This window comes from Cryptomeria japonica, chromosome 3 (assembly GCF_030272615.1).
Source record: "Cryptomeria japonica chromosome 3, Sugi_1.0, whole genome shotgun sequence".
In the NCBI taxonomy this organism is placed as follows: domain Eukaryota; kingdom Viridiplantae; phylum Streptophyta; class Pinopsida; order Cupressales; family Cupressaceae; genus Cryptomeria; species Cryptomeria japonica.
The window spans coordinates 429,272,500-429,291,557 of record NC_081407.1 but is presented as its reverse complement, the minus strand read 5'-3'; the positions used below and the strand labels follow the sequence as shown (position 1 = coordinate 429,291,557).

The 19,058-nt window shown below is 35.8% G+C and overlaps 1 long non-coding RNA gene across 1 annotated transcript; it reads right to left on the bottom strand.

The window, feature by feature from the left end:
- Window positions 1-10,204: 10,204 nt before the first annotated feature.
- Window positions 10,205-14,927, bottom strand: LOC131070414 (uncharacterized). The gene is made up of 3 exons (XR_009112321.2): window positions 14,680-14,927; window positions 13,321-13,783; window positions 10,205-10,629 (listed from the first exon to the last, which is right to left on the bottom strand). It is a non-coding gene; the product is annotated as an uncharacterized LOC131070414 (long non-coding RNA).
- Window positions 14,928-19,058: the final 4,131 nt, after the last annotated feature.

Here is a 19,058-nt window from a genome sequence, read left to right as displayed (position 1 = left end):
GGGTCCTAATCCAAAAAGCAAGTTTTCTGTTGTTGAAGGTTATGCTCAGCTTGATAGGCAATTGCATGGCCTTACGGATGTTCTCTAGTGGAAGAAGGTTTGGAATAGCTTCTCTTGGCCGAAATGTAATTTCTTCTTATGGCTGGTTGCTCAGAGGAAATGCCTCACGTGGGAGAATCTTCGTAAGAGAGGCTTCCAAGGACCATCTATCTATTATCTTTGTATGCATAATGAGGAAGATTGCTCCCACTTGTTTTTTTTATGCCCTTTCTCTAGAGAGATTTGGCACAAGTGGTGGGAGGCTTGGCAATATGCTTGTTTTCATGCTACCTCCTTAATTGAACTTTGGGATAGCTTGGACAAACCCCCAGCAAAGACCTATTTTCTTCAAATGGCATGGGCTATTGGGTCAACCCTTATTATCTGGAATTTGTGGCTGGAAAGGAATCAGAGGGTCTTTTGTGATTCACATATAGGGAGTCCTTAACTGAAAATATTGATCTGGGTGATTATGCTATTGTAAGGAATATGCAATTGGAAAACATTAAAATGGACCGTGCTGCTAGAAATAGATCTCGACATGTGAAGCAGTGGATAAGTAGAGATGGAAGGTGGATTCCCCCTCCTATGGGAATCTTAAAAATTAATATAGATGGCTCTTCCCGTGGGAATCCTGGACATGCAGGTATTGGAGGTATAGAAAAAGGTGATGATGGTTGGGCAATTTTTTTCTTCTCTGTTTATATTGGGCAGCACTCTAACAATCTTATGGAGGCCCTAGCTATTAAAATTGTTGTTGGGCAAGGCTATTCTTTAGGTTGGAGGAAGATTATTTGTGAGTTGGATTCTTAGATTGTTGTGGACATGTTGAACAAACAAAATTTGAATGATGTAAGTTGGCAATTAGCTTCTATGGCTAGATAGATTTTACAACTCTGCAATACATTAGAATTTGTCTCCTTTTGGCATATTCCCAAGGAGTGGAATAGAGTGGCTAATTGTTTGGCCAAGTGGGCTTCAAAGCATGTTGATGGTTGGGATTTTAGTGGAAGGGATGGTCTACCTCCTGATTATCTTGAAACTTTAGACAAGTTAATGCTAGAAGACAGGATGATGCAAGAGCACCCATTGGTATAGGATCAATTTCCCTTTTATGTTTGTTTCATTTTCATTGTCATTTTTTAGGCCCTTTGAGGCTCCAGATGAGCCAGGTTTTTGGTGTAATTCCAAAGTAGTTGGTCCTACTTTGTGCAACGTCATCTTTCTAAGGGTTTTCCAAAAAGGTATTACCATTGGAAATCCGATGGTCGGATCTATTGCTATGGTCACTGGACTTTGTAGTAGTGGTGCTGGTAGTTCTTTTAGGATCCTTTTAGTTTTTGTTGTTGTCTTGGTGAGTCTAAGGCGTGTTCTTTGTAATTCTGTGATTTCTGAATAAATCTTTACCCCTTTTTTCAAAAAAAAAAAGAGGTTTATGTCCAAGATATTTATTCCACTGCTCCTGATGAAAGTGATGTTAAAAAAAAAATCTAATGAAACTTCAAAATATTTAGAAGATACACATGACAAATTTATCGTGGGTATTAAAAGAAAAACTAAAAAATCTAAGATGAAGTCTGACCAAATTGCAATGATTTAAGAATGTTTGCAAGCTTAATATATTATGCATTAACCTTAATTAATGTATATTATTGTGAAAATACTCAACATGCATAATATGATTTCATTTAGTTCTTATTGAGGTTAGGCTTGGTTTTTGGAAGAATATAGTAAATTTGGATACATTTATGTTGGTACATGCACCTAAGGTAGAGTGTGTGAAGACACTAATATTCGGCTATGGCTATTTTGGCTCCAAAACGGACCTTTTGTACAATGTAATAGCGATGTGTTAGTCAATCGTAGCCATTTATTGCAAAATCGACAATGTAAAATGCGCGACTAACACACATGTTAGTCAATCCGTACTACCGTTTTGGAGCCAAAATAGACACGTCCCTAATATTCATGGTAATAATTATAATTTTCCCATTGCAAGTGTTCAATCATTATAGGTAGAGTCACAAGATGTAAATTTAGACTAGTAGCATATTTATTATGAGGGTATTAACAATTATAATAGATTATGAGGGGCACGATGATACAAAGGCATTTACTCAAATGGCAAAGGTTAAAAATACCATTTGTGAAAGGCAAAGGAAATTTATATATTGGAGTGCACCCATTCAAGAAAGTCGTACCTTTTCCAAATATGGAAGAACTCAATCTTATAATAGAAAAAATCAGTATTCATAGCAGATTTGAAACAAGATCACATGCATTTTTAGGTGTGGCTTTTGTTTAGAATAAATCTATATTCCATATGTTTTATGCAAGCAAAGCAGAATGCCATAGCAAGTTACAAAATAAAAATCCGAAACAACAGGACACCAAATAAAACAGGTATTTCAGTAGGAGAAAAAGTACAGTTGAAACCCAACAATTGTCTTTAGTAGCATGGCAATTTCATTATATAGCAACATTTACCTACCATAAAAGTCATGGTAGCAGCAAGCAAGCAAAGAGAAAAAAACAATACGGGGCAGTAAATCAGTTGCAATTTCATTATATAGCAACATTGAAGGATTTTTCATCAAAGGCAGCTGTATTTTAAGGATTTTTCATCAAAGGTGATTTATTTTAGGAAGTCCTTCATCTTCAGAAATACCTCACAAAATCAGATTTTAAGAAACATAAGACAACAGCTTGCAGAAATTACAAAACACACAAGTCCTCTTCAAGATTGAAGAGAATATAACTTAATAGAATGGAATACACACAAATACTCAAAGACAAATGTTTTACAGATCTTCCCAAATTACTAGAAATTGACTCAAAAAAGAACTACTAAGTGTTGAAGGATTAACTAGCAACGGTGAACACAACAGTGCAATAGAATACAAATAGTTAAGTATGAAATGCCATTTTCTAAACTGGTTAAAACAAAATTCTTGACTTTTGCAAATCAAATTGTAGATATGTTGTACTCCCAAAATCTCAGAATCTGTTTTTTCTTGTCAAGAATTGTTTTCTATTTCCTATAACCTATTCCCTGATAACATATGGATTTCTGCACTTATGGAACATCTGCAGTTGTATATATAAGTCTTGTACTAACACTGGTAAACTTACAGCTGACCTGGAGGTAAAAATAAAAGTGACAAAGGCCCGGTTGGAACATCTGCCTAACGATTTTGATGGTACTCAATCATTGACCAACGCTATTGATGGTCAAATTTTGGTTACAGAATCAGAGATATCAGCCTTGGAGAAAGATATGGACAGATTAATCCGGCGAGCTAGAGAGTTTAGAGGATTGGTTAGTCCCCGGTTGAACACTTTGTTACTTCATAAGCGGGAAAGTATAGAATTAATGAATAAACCCACACCGACAAATCTAATTGAAGAATAACTACATGCATACATTCTTCATGGGTTTGTATCTATTTTGGGAACATTGAAAATTGGTTGGGATACTTAGGATTTTTGAAGGGTGCCTAAACATATTGTTGATAAATACTCTACAAAAAATTTCTTTATGGTGAAGAAGGATGAAACATTGATGGAGGCAGTGCAACCACAAAAGGTTTGGATCACTGAGATGGGCTATGAGGTTGATTTTGAGATCTTGGACTTATATGTCAAGACTCTAATTGATGTCCTGGTTGATGAAGCTGAGAAAACCTATGGGACATCAGAGAAAAAGGAATCTGAAGTTCAAATAGGTTTTAGCAAGAAGAGAAGGGAAGGAAAAATCAAGAAGGTTGGGGAAGTTGTGGAGAAAATGTCCTTTGAAATCAAACAGATCATTGGACTAATAGAAGGGTCATCTCCGGCAGCAGTTCAGACTCCATCGACAGCAACAACCAACAAGGGTGTCTTGAAGAGAAAGAAACCGGAAAATTATATTGCCCCTGTTGAAATTGGTTTTGATACTGATGTTGTGCTCCCAAATATTCCCCAGACTTACATCAAGATACAGAGGAAGAAGCCTGAGGAAGGAAAGAAACAGAAAGTAAAGGTCACCCCGCCAGCTGTCCCAAAGAAATTTTTTAAAGAGAGGAAACCCAAAGAGAAGAGGAAATTGGTTAAGGAGTCTACTTCTACTCCCGGCAAGAAGAAAAAATCAGATATAGATATAGCTCTTGAATCGGGTAAGAGTATTGAAGTCATTCCTCCTCTCTCAATTGTTGAATTGATTGATCAAATTACTAAAGATGGAATTTTGAGCAACATCCTGCATTACTATGTACATATGGATGATAAGGAACAAATGGAGATTGAGGATGCAGTTTTGTTATACTTAGATATATATAATAAAGCATTACTTGAGATTGAAAAATAAATACCGAGAGATTTGTACAATAAGATAGATGCTAGGAGATTGTTTGCAATTGAAGAGGATAAATATATAAAGATGCAAGAGTTATTGACTGTTTGTGGTGCTATAGCTCATGAAGAGATGCAATAGTGTCTAGAATATGCAAATAAAAAGATTTTCTGGATCAAACATCGACATGTGAGTCTCATGGTAGGTAGAGTAAATGAAATAGTTAAGGAGACCCACGAGGCATGGGTAAAATACTTTGTAGATAAACCCGATTTTTTACTCCATCAGTATTCCCTCCTAAGTTTGGTATTCAAGACATCTTAGATGATGGTAAGGGGAAAGGTATATTACTTTTGGATTCACCGGTTTTGGAACAAAAACTAACAGAGGATATTCCTCCAGCAGTATCACCTGTACATATAGAGAAACCGGTAGATAACACTGAAGTTGTGCATGGTAAGCAGGATATATCGAAACAGAACATTCCAGATGTAGAGGTTATTGATGTGAATACAGACAATAAACAGGTTGATGATATTGAACCTCCGACAACAAATGTATGTATAGAAAAGGCTAAGGTTGAGCCGGTTACTGCACCAAGTGGCAAAGCTATCGGTGCCAGTCAGCAGGTTGGAGAGTTTAGTCATTCATTGTTGGCACTTGGCTCATCCGGTCAAGTTGATTTTGGATAGAGGAATATTGAGCAATTGAGCAATTTTGAATTGATGTTTGTTGCAGCTCAGAAGTTAAGGAAGGAAGGATCAGAAGACAAACAAATCATTGAGCAGGTCATTCCAATTCTGCAGCAGCTACTTCCAGGATACACTAGTCTGGTAGCTAGCCCCTCTGGTAAGCTTAAGAGTTTGACTGAACACATTGCAAAAGAGTTTCAAACTCTTCAACAGATATCAAACCAGTAGTTAATAGAGAGGTACAATGCAACTAGGAAGGTCACCTATGATAATATGATAACATCAGACAAGGTCAAGATGACAGAGGAACTAACAAAGATTGTTGAGGCTCTTAATCAATGCAGTTGTATATATAAGTCTTGTACTAACACCGGTAAACTTGCAGCTGACCTGGAGGTAAAAATAAAAGCGGCAAAGGCCCGGTTGGAACATCTGGCTAACGATTTTGATGGTACTCAATCATTGACCAATGATATTGATGGTCAATTTTTGGTTACAGAATCAGAGATATTAGCCTTGGAGAAAGATATGGACAGATTAATTCAGCGAACTAGAGAGTTGAGAGGATTGGTTAGTCCCCGGTTGAACACTTTGTTACTTCATAAGCAAGAAAGTATAGAAGTAATGAATAAACCCACACCGACAGATCTAATAGAAGAATAACTACATGCATACATTCTTAATGGGTTTGTATCTATTTTAGGAACATTGAAAACTGGTTGGGATACTTAGGATTTTTGAAGGGTGCTTACGTAGATATATTCAAGTACATCTAGATCCGACAAACACATTTTAATTTCATTCTTTCATTCATTTGCCCCAACCTTTGTCATTGATGTAAAAGGGGGAGAGGTTGATGTGAAAAATGTTAAGGGACATAAGAAGTAATGTATAGCTCAAGGGGGGCAAGGTCAATTTTGGGAGGAACCAGGACAACACTTCAACAATTCATTTTTCAATGAGTGTTGCCATCAATATCAAAGGGGGAGATTGGTTGCAATTGACACTCATCCGGTTTAGTTGTGTTGCCATTGATAGCAACACACATCATCTTGGGTTGGACACTTAACCAATACTCACCGGTATTCATGATTCGTCATCTATCATTCAGGGAAACTGGTAAACTAGGAACCAATATATGAGGCTGACATAGGAGATTGATCCGACATGTTTACACGATAGAAATCAGCGGCACCAATCATGAAGTTTAATGTATTTATTTTTGTCTAGGCCAACATGTAAATAACTTGTAATATCATTGTAAGTTGACATAAGGCATTTATGTTTGTGATTGGGAAGGGTATTTAAGTCAGTCTGGTTAGGTTATTTTGTAGATATACACAGATAGATGGAATGTATAGTGATGTGATATTGTGCAAGCAATATTGATCTACTGAATGCGATATAATATTATGTAGTCAGTCTTGGTTATTGGTTTAGAGGTTTGGGATGTGAAGTAAGTTACCGGTAAGGGAGTACACAGTGAAAACCAGTATAGGCAGTGCTTGAGCCGAAACTCATCCACCATAGTAGATGCATTCTCTGAGTTCATAATTTTGTTTGCAACTCCATATTTGGTGTTTGTAGTCAGTGAGGCTCCTTTTGTGATGAACAGTGCGCTCTAGGTTGTTGGCCTTCCTGCATGTGTAGGCCCCTATTGTAATACTTATTCATTTGGCCAGTGGATAGATATTGTGGGTCACCAATCCCACCATGGTTTTTCCTCTTTGAGGTTTTCCACGTATAAATCTTTGTGTTATGGTGTATGCTCTTGTGGTTGTTTCATTTCTACTTACTGTTATATTCTTTTATGGGTACCGCTTACTGAAATACTTTGTTAATAAGGTTAAGATTGATCTCACCGGTATTCAGAATGAGAAATTATAAATAAACTATAACTCCAAAATTGAATTCAAAAGATTGAAAACCACAATATGATGAATAAATTTGTAAATCTGTAAGTAAAATGGATATATCTACATGAATAACCCCAAAATCCAATATATATATGATATTAAAAACAATCAACATCATAATAAATTATATTATATAAACAAATACATGGTTTTCCATCAATGAAAGTGATGGCATGGATAGTTCAAAAAGAGAGGCTCACACAAATTCATCTGATGTGCAAGAAAAATATTCCTATTTTCTTTGATGCTTTAAAGTATGGCTTTACTGAGTCAACTAGAGAGGAACTCTAACGTAGACATATCATTTGTGAAGAAATTTTAAACAGAGATATGTTAACATAAGATTTCCAAGGGCCTTGGTAGACTTGGCTTCATTCTAAGGATGCAAGTTACATGGTAAAACTAAGCATACGAAGGTAAATTGTCATACATTCCTCATAAGAGTGGATTTTTTTTTAAGGGAATCTATCAATCTCTCATAAGTACTCATTCCAAAATTTAGTCCAGATCAATCATGTCAAACATATGATGACAAAGAGGTTTATGTCCAAGATATTTATTCCACTCCTTCTGATGAAAGCAATGTTAAAAAAAAATTCTAATTAAACTTCAAAATATTTAGAAGATACACGTGACAAATTTATCATGAGTATTAAAAGAAAAACTAAAAAATCTAAGATGAAGTCTAACCAAATTGCAATGACTTAAGAATGTTTGCAAGCTTAATAGATTATACATTAACCATTTAAGAATGATTTAAGAATGTTTGCAAGTGATCAATCATTGTAGGTAGAGTCACAAGATATAAATTTAGACTAGTAGCATATTTATTATGAGGGTACTAACAATGATAATAGATTATGAGGGGCATGCTGATACAAAGGTATTTACTCAAATGGCAAAGGTTAAAAATACCATTTGTAGGTGCATTTGGTCATGACACTGACAAGGCTAACTATGCTTGTGAAAGGCAAAGGAATTTTCTATATTGGACTGCATCCATTCAAGAAAGGCTAACTATGCTTGTGAAAGGCAAAGGAATTTTCTAACAATGATAATAGATTATTTAAAGGTACAACATAATAGCAAAAATCAGTATTCATAGCAGATTTGAAACAAGATCACATGTATTTTTAGGTGTGGATTTTGTTTAGTATAAATCTATATTCCGTATGTTTTATGCAAGCAAAGCAGAACGCCATAGCAAGTTACAAAATAAAAATCCAAAACAGCAGGACAAAATAAAACAGGTATTTCAGTAGCAGAAAAAGTACAGCTGAAAACTAGCAGCAGTCTTCAACAGCATGGCAATTTCATTATATAGCAACATTTAGCTACCATAAAAGTCATGGTAGCAGACCTTCCCAGCAGCAGGCAATCAGACTGTAAAGAGTAAAGAACAATACGGGGCACTAAATCAGCTGCAATATCATTATATAGCAACATTGAAGGATTTTTCATCAAAGGCAATTGTATTTTAAGGATTTTTCATCAATATTTCTATCAAAGGTGATTTATTTTATGAAGTCTTTTATCTTTAGTGGGACGTTTTTTCTACCAAATACCTCACAAAATCAGATTTTAAGACACATAAGACAACAACTCATAATCTTTTATTACATAGGTATCAGATATCAGATATAGAGATTTCCTAAGAGTAGATTGTAGGCAATCTATATCAGATATAAAGATTGGCTATCCTGAAAACCAATGAATGTCAATTAGTTCCTGGATCATCACAAACACCCCACCCCAAACTCTTTATTTACCCACAGAAAGCTCTCTAGTCAATGTTCTAGTTTTAGTAGAGTGAAACTGGAAGAACTTAAAAAATCGTTTTGTTCTTATTTCAATTTTAGTGGAAATAAAATCACTAGCAGTTTAAATATCGGCTGTTTAGATGGGGCGGCTTGAGTTAGACATGCATGGGTTACAAATAAAACACACAATCCACACAAACTGAATGCTAAGTTGGTTTATAAACAAAAATATCTTCCACATTCAAAAATACATATATTCTACATAAATTGAATTTCAAAGTTTATTTAAAAACACATATATACTCATGAAGTTAATGTCAACGTTTGTTGAAAAACACATATATGCATAAATTAAATGTCAAACAAAATTCACACATAGAAACATACACAATTCCAGACATACTTAACACCAAGTACAATCAAACACAAAATAAACACTAGTTCAAACATCTCAAAATGCAAGCAACACACACAAAATGAACATTGAAGTTACAAAACATAGTAAAGTAAAAACATACCACGTGGAGTCCATTCAAACATGACAAATTTAAAGCACACATGCAACCCAAAGTGAATGTCAAATTTATTTCAACACATACATCACAATATGAGTGCCAACGTTTAATTCAAACACACACCACATAAAGTCAAATTTTTAATGTGCTACACATGCACATACATACAATGAATGCAATTACACCACACAAAGTAAATACAAAAATTAACTTTCAAACATGCACATACACAAACAAATAAATAAAAGTTAATTCCAACCACACTTCACACAATGCACAGCCACACCTATAAATAAAATGTCAAAGTTATAAAACATGTTGCACATAAAATTTTCTCAAACATGACAAAGTTAAAACACACAACACACAAAGTAAATGTCAAAGCTAACTCAAAGACACATCACACAAAGTGAATGCAAAAAGTTAGTTCAAATACAAACATCACACAAAAAAAAAACACATTAGGTTTGTTCAAATATGACAAAGTTAAACATACACCTTACAAAGTGAATGATCATGGTACTTCAAATGCACATGAAGTAAATCCAAAGTGAATCCTCAAGTTCAAACACATTTCACATTAATGTTCAAACATAGAACATAAGTTAGCACACTCTTCACAACTAGTGAATGTCAAAACACAATAAACAAACAAGTTTGAAAGTGACTTCAAACAAAAAATTAATGAATGGCAACGCTGTCACCCACACTTCATATAAACAATAAATGCAAACAAAGTGAATGTCAAAGTTCAAACATACAAAGTGAATGTCACAATGAATCAAATGTCAGTAAATTCCAAAATTCATACTCACACTTCAATAAATAATGAATAAATCAATATTCAAGAACACACTTACACAAAAAAATAGATGAATTTTAAAAATAAGATACACATGTTTAGATCACAACGTACTAATAACACAACATTAATTCTTACAATGTTACCAAATTATAAATAAAAAGTAAGGTTGAATTTTATATAATATAAAATATAAAAATCAATATGAAGACATTAGACTGAAGAGAATGATCATGACCAATGACAATTCCTTCCAACCTAGAGGAGGGGGCAAACTCAACCCCTCCCAAATAAAAAAATTATATTAAACAACAAATTACTTGATCAATTTGATTCAAAAGTACAACTATAAAATTAAAATTAGTTTTGCATTGACTGCAATAAATATTGAGATACTCCAGCATCACTCTACACACATGGCAAAGATATTTATGTATATATCAATAATATCAGAGAATGCCAATTATCTCTGGCACATCAAATGCTTGAGCCAGATCTAGACATTATCAGCATCTCATGTTTTCAATGCAAGCTGATCGGAATGTTTTTGAAGTGATCAGTATGTGTCTCCTCTCCTAAAATCACAAGAATAATTACTGAGTCATGATTTATTAAAATAACAAAAAAAAATAGCAGTTTCCTTGCTGATGACTAAGAGAACTCACAGAAAACTTAATTCAAAGATGTGCTACTTATCAAATTCAATCAAAGATGTTGCCACATTACCACTGATACATCAATCTTAAAACCCAACAAAACAATGGATAATTGATTCAACCACCAAATCTATCAGCTAAAAGGTTTCTCTCAATAGAAAAACTTAGTGAAACAGGGAAAAAACAGCTGATACCATTGAATTCAATAAAAATCATAAACAATTGTCACCATATTTAAACCTCTGTCCATGGCCAAAGCCCATGTTGTCCTCTCTGATAGTGTCTTTCCCAGTGCATACCAAGCTATAATCACAAGTATATGCAACAAGAAGAATATACAAAAGTTGGAAGCTTCTTTTGAATTAAAATTGGCTTCATGTGATATGTCAGCTCTTCTATAGGATTTCGAAAGTCTACCTTTACAATTTAGAGTAACTGGAAATTATGAGGAATTCTAGACTACATTACTGCCATTTGACATTAAAATATTTTCAAGAGATGCTGAGAGCTTCAATGTTACTCCGGGGCACCAACTAGACATACAAATCCTAAACAGTAGCTGCTCCTAGCTTTTTTACAACTTTCTTAACCAAAAGGAAGCCATTCCTACTACCAACCATTATCACAATACCAGAAAGCTAAAGAAGAACGTAGAAAATTTGCAAAGCTTTTCTTTTCTCAAAGTCACAATAATACATTTTCAAAGCGATATATACAAACTATGAGAAGCCTCACTTTCACTCAAACTGACCAGATTACTGATATCAATACAAAGAAGTTGGAGAGCTCTGTTTTTCATGTCAGCAGAGACTAAGAATGAAAAGCAAAATATATTTCTTCAGCAGTGTCTTGTAGCTATTATGTGGAGTCTTTAGTCAGGTGTTGGTTGAAGGAATCTAGAATAGCGAATGAGCATTCAATAATTTATTAATTTTTATTAAACTATTTTTTATAACATTTTGAGAATACATTATTTATATAGAGTTGAGAATATAACTGAAATTTACACCTATAACAAATAACTAAATACAAAAACTAATGTTCATTATCTTTGACAGATTCTTATGGATTTTAAAGCCACTAAAGTGTGATTCAATATGATATGTCATCCTAGAGATACCTTCATTGTTTCTCAAGCTTCTATAGGGCCATTGAGTTGTATATGACCTGATGGAGAAGATAAATAATTAATGGTAGTGTATTACTTACAAAACATACAATTCCTCTTCAAGATTGAAGATAATATAACTTGAATACACACAAATGCTAAAAGACAAAATGCATTTTTCAGATCTTCCCAAATTACCAGAAATCGTAAAAATGTTGAAGGAGAAAAAATATATTTAACTACAAGTGTAAAAGGATAAACTAACAACGATGGACACAACAGTGGTATAGGATACAGACAGTAAAGTATGAAATGTCATTTTCTGAACTCTTTGAAACATAACTCTTGACTTTTGCAAATCAAATGTACATATGTTGTACTCCCAAATTTTCAGTAGATGTGTTTTGCATTTTTTCTTGTCAAAAATTGTTTTATATTTTTTAAAACCTATTCCCTAATATAATATGGATTTTCGCACTTTGATAGTTCTAATGCAGGATTACAACTAACAATCACTTAAAGGGAATATTCTAATTATCTTTAATTATCTAAGACAACAACATTTCAGAGAACTTTTGGATCTTTGTATATCATGATTTTCATTTAAGCCTTTGAATTTTTTTATGCTTAAAAACAAAGCAAAGAACATTAAGAGCAGAAACGCTTATAGGGTATCCTAAGAGCTTATAACCTTTTATACATGAGTACATTGTTGGAAATCTATATCAGAAATAAAGATTGGCTGCCCTGAAAACCAATAAATGTCAGTTAGTATATGAAAAAGGAAATTATAATCCCTGGATAACCACAAACACCCCATCCCAAACTCTCTACAGGAGGAGCAGCTCTATATTTACAAATAGAATTTCTCCAACCAATATTAACACATTAAGTAAAGAGTGCAGCTTGAGCTGAAAGAGCTTACACAGTCGTTAAGTTTTAATTTCAAATTTACTAGAAATAAAATCACTAGCAGTTGAAATGAGACAGTATGACGGTCGGCTGTTTAGATGAGGCAGCTTGAGATAGACATGCATTGCAGGGAGGGAGGAACATAACAATCAATTTCACATCTTTCTTAATTCATATTATTAAAGGTACTTTATGTGAGATGGCATGCGCTAGGCAGGCGTAGCAGGGGACAAGGAATATAACAACCAATTCAACACCTCCCATGACGAGTATTAGTAATGAGAGTAATGAGTTGAGAGCTTCTGAATATGAGTAATACACAGTTATATCCAGAATGTCTTATCCCATCACAATGGACTGTGATGTCATCATATGCTGGCTGTTCGTGAGCTTACTTGAGCTATTGGGGAGAGAAGTAAATAAAAGTGTTTTTCAAATCTATTCTGATTAATATTAGATAATAGATACTTGGGCAGGGTATTTACTTTAAGAAATAAGCTCTAGCAAATTCTATATAAATCCTAGCTAATTTTAGTCATATCAAGAGATAGAAATGATAAGATATAGCCATCTGATGAGGGGATGCATACCTGGTCATCCCCCGAGTCAATGGTAAGTTGAAGGCCAAGCTAAAGATGATTTGTATTGTCCTCCCGAACAAGATAAAGATTAATATTGTGAAGCAATCTATTGAATCCCTCGAGAAAAATCATAGAGGATTTAGAATGAGAGCGCAGATCGTTCCTTATGATAGAAAGAGCGAATTGCTTCGAGACACCTACTGTATGACTGCCATATTCAACATGTGCAGGTGAAATGGAATTATGAGAAATAATACAGCCTCCAGAAGTATTTCTTGTCCTCTGAATTTCAGTCAAAATGACTGCTTTCTTGAGTAGAGGAAGACCAGATCCGACACAGCATCCAATCCATTGACTACAAATCTAAGCAGTGGCTCACACGCAATGCACTAGATGGAGATTTCACTGGAAAGAGGAAAAAGATTTCCAAGAATCACAGCGATAAATAACAGTGGTTGGTCTCTACCTACACCTGCAATGCAGCCTCATGAAAGTTGAGCCATAATTTGCAAACCACAAGCAAAAGTACCAAAAACGATGCAAATGCACAAAAACCCCTCAAACCCATATAAATACAGAAAATCAGATATGCATATACTGACGAATGGAGGCATAATCAATACTAGAATCCTCAACCAAAGAAGATGCACACTTATACAAGCATCAAGAATCCAAATCACAATTCAAAGTACACCACAAAAAAATTAAAGAAAAACAAATTCAAAAGAAGTTGCCTTGAGAAGCCAGATTGAGAATACAGAGGCAACACATTGAACTATGGACATAAAAAAATATATGCACAATCTTAACCACTCTAGGCGCACAAATTCATGAGAGAGAGACCCATATACCCACAATGTGGAACAAATGTAAAATACTTCCACAGTGATAGGCATTTGCAGACATCCAAGATTGTAATGCAGAAGTTGCAGAAAACTCCCACAAATTGAGTTGATTGATTATAGGTGGATAGCTGTTAGAGCATCCCGGTGGTAAAAAACAAGACAGAGAATTCATAAATCGTTGGACGCAAAATCAAAAAATTCCCAAACAGCTGCAGACACACAAAAGCAAAAAGTGCAGAAAAAACTGACTAAAACCTTACACATTCATATTCAATTCACAGCAGCATCGCCTAAAAAATTGTACCACCATTTGCCTTGTCCGCTTGCAGACCTAAACAATTTTCCAAACTCTACATACCCATAATGGACTTTTAGTAGAATTCTTACAGAATATATTGACCACACAATGAACACAAGTTGGAAACCATATAATTCCTCAAACCCTGACATACATTTGAAAACCATATAATGAGCACATCAAATCATTAATTCCTCAAATCCCTGGATGAACTCAAGAGCATACCTGGTCATCCCGGTGGGCGTGGGACTTCTAGCAAACACAGAGCCACAGACAAATTAATTAAACTGTTTATCTTATTATATAAGAGGTGAAACTGAAAGCACCAACGATAACAGTGTTTTTTCAGACATTCTTTCATAGCCGTTGGCCAACGTTCCAATCCATTAACAGTAACAGTGCTTTTTTTCAAGGATAACAATGCTTTTTTTTCCCAACGGTAAGAGGCAAAAGTCATGGAGAAATCAGCAGGGTCACACTCCAGGATGAACCTGGAGAAATTAAGTCTAAATTTTAATAAATTTATACTTGAATTGACAAATTAAGACTTACAATAATATAAATGTTCAACTGTGCAATAAATTAAAACTTAAAATAATACAAATTTGTAAATTAAATGATAAATTAAAACTAAAAATATTTTTTTTAAATATTTGTGCTAAATTAATATGAATATTTAACTTAAATGTCAAATGGTAAATTATTATTCAAAGCCCAAAGTAAAGAAGGAAAAATAGATACATTGGTTGAACAAAAGGTGTTTATAGAAGCATAAGGAAGAGGAGTTAATTATGAAAAAGTACAATAATTTGTTTGCCAATAAGGAAAATTTTGAATAAAGCATGGTGATAAATATTTAAAATTTTCATAATGTTGTTAATGTTGGTAAAGTGGTGTTTGTAGGCATAAGAGAGGAAGTAATTATTTTTTATAAAAATTATTTTCAAGATATGAGTGTACGTGAAGATGACTTTTAATGGAGGTGGACAATTTGTGGTGAATTGAATCTCACGAAAAGGAGGATATGGTGAAGGAGAAAACTAAGGAGAAATAATTTAGCTTATGGTGGAAAGAAATCCATGAGAGATGTGAAGAATGCTAAACAATAATGGCAAAAAGAATGAGGATTTATTTGATCCAAGTGCTAGAAAAGCTGAGAAAATCTAGTAAAATAGTTGATTTGATAATGAGTTTGTAGCACATTTTTTATTTCACCAGTGGCTCAAATTAGCGAACTATCCTCACAAGCTTTTTATCATTAAAGTATGATACACGAGCATCCAAAAATTATTAATAATTCTAATTTGGAATAGTTTTTAATGAGAAGTTAGTAGTTGAGATATAATTTTGAGATGGAGCATGCGCGAGTTTTGCAGGTCTGAGCTAGGGCATCTGAGCCCTAGCCCGTGGGGGGTCTTTGTTTGGCTATGTGTAGAGGGGGGGGACTGATCTTTGCTTCCCTAGGGTGTGGTGGTTTTGTTGAGGAGATCGGTGGTTGGTGGCGGGGAGGACTGTTGTGAGGCATTTGGTTTGAGTGCAGGTGCGGGGTGTGTAGGGTGTCTGGTGTTTGCCGGCAGTGGTGGGAGGAGCTTGAGGGGTGTGGAGGGTTGTGGCCATTCTCTCCCCATTACAGAGTTTGGGAGGAGTGTGCAGCTTGGGTGGAGGGTTCGGTAGGTAGGGTTTTGGGGTGTGGGTTTTCTTTGTGTCTGCCCCTTCTCCTTTATGATGCCGGTTGCTAGGGGAGAAGCCTTAGGGGACTCTCCCGGTATGGATTTTTGAGGTGCATTGGGTGCAAAATCCCCATCCCAAGGTATTAAGACCTTCGCTTATGATTTTTTTATTCCGGATTTGGGGTTTACTAGGGTAGGTTTGTCCAATGGCTCTCGAATTTCGAAGATTGATGACTGTCTTGAGAGATGCAAAGAGAGGCCAAAATTGGTAATTCCACCTGAGATGATTGCTGAAGATGTTGAATATGTCTCAAAGTACTCTTTTTACTGCAAATTTTTGGGGATGAGGGTTTCTCTACAGTTTTTGGAGAACTGGGCTTAGAGGACTTGGGCGCCGGAAGGGGAAATGGATGTTATGTTGTTGGCAAACAATTACTTCATGGTCACTTTTAATTGCATGGATGATCGCAATAGGATTTTTGAGGGAGGCCCATATTTCAATAACCAGGTGGGGTTGTTCATCAAACCTTGGCATGCGGGATTTAATCGAAGGAGCTCCCAAATCAGGTCCTAGTGTGGGTTTGATTACCTTGTTTTCCGATGGAATATTGTCAGGAGGATGTGTTGCGAATGCTATCTTCATTGCTTGGGAAGCCTGTTGGATCTTCAATGCAAACCTTGGGTAGAAAGGTAATGACTTTTGCTCGTATTTGTGTTGAAATTGATCTTAGTAAGCCTTTGTCAGATGCTATAGATATGTGTGCGGGCTCTTACTCTTGGGTCCAACAGCTTGTTTGTGAGACTTTACCTTCTCGGTGTCGTCTATGTCATGAGTATGGTCATTTGCAACGTAAGTGCCCTAGGTCTAAATCGGCTGAGCTTCATCCTCAACAACTGTCTCATAACCTGGATGGGGCTAATAAAGGAAAAACTCCCATGTTTGGTGGCGCTGTGGGTGCTGATGGTTTTGCCCCGATTAAGATAAAGAATAGGAACCGAGGTCAAAAGAGGTCTTTGCAGGACAGTCATGAGGAGGATACCTTTAACAGTTTGAAGCCTTGGATGATCTTAGCCAACAGGAGGTGAATCCAGGGATGATTCCTTTGGATCATAGTGCAGTAGGGTTGATTCTTGATAGTGTGAACTTGGATACTACCTAGGGTCTGCAGGCGGGTGAGAGTCATCAGATGGAGATGGATCAGCAGGTAGTGGCTCAGATGGAACCCATCTCTAGTGTTGAAATGAAGATGGCTAGTGGGGATGTTTCTCCTGCAGCACAAAAACTAGACTCTGCTAGGGTTAAAAGTAATAAGATCTCTTTACAGCTGGGTCTTCTTCAGAAAGACATAAAAAAAGGTGCAACGGAGAAGATTTTGAAGGTTGGCAGAAAGAACAACTTGGATAAGATCAAATTGATGGGGGAGAATTTGGTTGAGTTAGGGTCAATAAAGACTCTGGATTCTCATTTTTCTAATCCCCCAAAATGATTGTGCTATCATGGAATGTGAGGGGCTTGAACAGTGGCCCTAGACAAAAAGTTGTTTGGGAGTTGATAAGGAGTCATTCTCCTGATGTCCTTTTCTTGCAGGAAACTAAATTATCTGTGGAAAGTATGTTGGGTCTGGTGCCAAAGCTATGGGGGAGAGACGAATGTCAGTGTATTGGGGCATTTGGCTCCTCTAGAGGTGTGGCTTGTCTTTGGAACCCCTTGAGGATTCGTCCTATATGGTGGGTTTCTTCTAGATCATCTTTATCTGGGGTTGCCTCTAGTCTTGAAACTGGGGAATATATGTTGTTTACTAACATTTATGCCCCCACTGATCTTCAGGGTAAGCAGAATTTGTGGTCTCATATTACTTTTATGCGTGGGATTTTTCCTTTTCATCTGTGGATTATGGCAGATGATTTCAATGCCATCTTAGAGTTGAGTGAGAAGAAGGGTGGTGTTATGCGGTTGGAGCCTTCTTCCTTCCTTCTTCAGGATAGTATATCCCCATTGAATCTTTTTGACATCAAGCTTGGTAATGGTATATTCACTTGGAACAATAGGAGGGTAGGGAAGTATTGGATTGAGAAGAGGTTGGACCGCTTTTTGGTTTCTAGTTTTTGGGTTGGTGAGGGGTGGTCCACATGCTCTAAGATTTTAGATTAGAGAGGTTCAGACCACTGACCCATCAAATTGGTGCCTTCTTCTACTCGGGTCGCTCACATTCTTTCATTCAAATCCCAGCTTATGTGGTTGTGAGATCCTTCTTTGTAGGATCATGTTGTGGAGTGGTGGAAGATAGGGAGGCCAGCCTTTGGCACTGTTATGTACACTTTTGCCAAGCAGCTGCAATTTGTTAAGTTTCAGCTTAAACAGTGGAATCCTCAGTGTTTCAGTAATATTTTTCATGCTAAGATAGCTGCTCAATTAGAGTTGAATGACATTACCAGAGAAATAAGAGAGCATGGATTGTCAGAAGCCTTTCTTAGGGAGGAAGACAGAGTTGTCAAGGATTTAGAGGAGTGGGAGCTTAGGGAGGAAATATACTGGAAACAGAGAGCTCGTATTGATTGGCTTCAAGCGGGGGATGAGAATACTGCGTTCTTTTTCAACTCAGTGAAAGAAAGAAGACATGACAAATCCATCCCTATTCTGGTTAATGATAGAGGTGAGCAGTGTTTATCCTTGTAGGAGATTTCTCGGGAGTCTATACAATATTTTTTATCCCTTTTTAGTGAGGATTCTCAGAGGGAATCGGAAGAGGAGAATCAGGTTCTTGCTTGTATTCCTTATCTAGTTACTAGGGAGATGAATGAGCAGCTTATGGGTCCTATTTTGTTGGATGAACTTGAGAAGATTGTTTTCCACATGAAGAAGGGGAAAGCTCCTGGACCAGATGGGTTTCCGATTGAGTTCTATCAAGAATTTTGGGATACTATCAAATTGGA